The sequence below is a fragment of the Trichosurus vulpecula genome, chromosome 2 (genome assembly GCF_011100635.1).
Source record: "Trichosurus vulpecula isolate mTriVul1 chromosome 2, mTriVul1.pri, whole genome shotgun sequence".
Lineage (NCBI taxonomy): Eukaryota > Metazoa > Chordata > Mammalia > Diprotodontia > Phalangeridae > Trichosurus > Trichosurus vulpecula.
In genome coordinates this window covers 289,643,916-289,646,002 of record NC_050574.1, presented here as the reverse complement: position 1 = coordinate 289,646,002, position 2,087 = coordinate 289,643,916, and positions in this window count along the sequence as shown.

Below are 2,087 nucleotides of genomic sequence, written 5' to 3'. Positions count from 1 at the left end.
AGAAAGAAAAAAAACAGTTCAGAAAAATGAACAAATCTGCCCAGGCCAACATCATATCCAGTGTCGTACCTCCATGGCACCTCCGACTCTGTAAAGAAGGGAGGAAGATGTGAAGAATATAATCTTTAGCACTATCTCTAAAAACAAGGCCCACAAGCATCATTGTATGTGGTTAAAACTAGAGTACTTTTCTTGGTGTCTGCTGCTCTTTGCCTACCCAGAAGAACCATCAGTCCTAAAAAGAGATCTCTGGAACCAGAGGGCAATGAGTCTTATATACTTTAATTCGGAGGTAGAGGAGGGAAAGAGGAAAAGAGAAGAAGGCAAACAAACAAAAACCAAACCAAACCCAAAACAAAACAAAAATACATTCATTTCACATGAATGGTCTGCCTACTAGAAAAAAAGAAGAAACATAGCACAAGTTCTGAATTTATCTTTTCTTTGTAATTCTGGTTTCGCCTGGTCATGAGTAATTAACTTCCTTGTTACCAGTCTTTATAGCATGCTCCTCAGCTCCTCCAACTCCAAGGGCTGAAGACAATCCTACACCTTCCTCATTCCAAATTTTAGGCCAGATTTACCAGTTTTTGAGAGTATTGTCCTGTATTTTTAACAAAGAAGGTATAACACTATCAGGCATCAGAAAGCCACCTCCTTAGTCCTGACACATGACCTCTTGCTGCCCTCTGCTGCTGCTGCCTCTCTCTCTCTCTCTCCTCTCTCTCTCCTCTCTCTCTCTCTCTCTCTCTCTGTATATATATATATATATATATATATATATATATATATATATATATATATAACTATTATTAGTTATATAATTATATATTATTATATATTATAATTATATATTAATATATTATATATAAATTATATATAATGTATTAGAAATAATATATTATTATTAATATAATATTAATATTATATATTAATAACTATTGCTCTGGTGTTGGCCAAGTGAGTCCAGAGAAAAATTCAATTCCCTAACCAGTCATCTGGTAAATACTGGCACTAGTGTGGACAGGCCAGTAAATAATCAAGTTATAATAATACCTTATATTGTTATAGTGCTTCTGGGTTTACAGAGAACTTTCACTTATTATATCTCCAGTCCAAAGAGCAAGGGGTGTTGATCAAGAATTAGCTGATGACCATGATGTTGCCAAAGACAAATAAAGGTCATGTCAAGAAAGGACTTGGAAAAATGACATTGAAGAGGAAGGTATTAAGAGACCAGCAACTAGAGATATTAACTTCAAATACCAGAGATTCATCCTGCCCCCCCCACAACATATTCTTGGTAAAATTGGCAAGAAAAAGGTAAGGAAAAAACTGAGACAATATGTAGAACATGAATGGAAGAAGCTAGAAAATGGGATTCAGAAAAGAAATAACAATGATAATAATAGATAACATTTATGTGGTGCTTCCCGGCTTCAAAGCACTGTCTTTCTCTCTGTCTACATATATATCTTCATTTGTTCTTATGTATGTAAATGTATAGATATATACTTATCTGTCTATCTATCAATCTATCTATCTGTCTGTGTCTGTCTGTCTGTCTATCTGTCTATCTACCTATCTTCATTTGACTCTAACAATAACCCTGTGAGGCAGGTGCTATTATGCTGTCCTTTTATAACTGAGAAAACTGAGGCTGAGAGGTTAAAGTGCCTGGGCTCACTCCTCTAGTAAGCTTTGTGGTAGGATTCAAATTCAGGTCTTCTCGTTGCCACATCTGCGCTCTCCTGGCTGCTACACCATCTAGCTTCTAGAGAGACATAAAAAATTCATGCCTTGAAGAGGGGCGAAGGAAACAACTCAACTTCTTTTCAAGAATGCAAAGTATCTTGCTGCCTTTCAGAGGACAAATATAAACTGTGGGTAAATGGAATTTTGCCAGGCTGATCTGAAAGGATGTATGAGTTGCCTCTACCCACACCTTTCCTCCTTCCAGAAATACCTTCCTGCCTCCCTGCTACCTCGTTGATAACTACTCAGTTCTCAAGATACAGCTTGAACCCTGCTTCTACCAGGTATCATCCCTAAAGCCTCATGGTGAGCCCTTCTTCTTTTGAACTTCT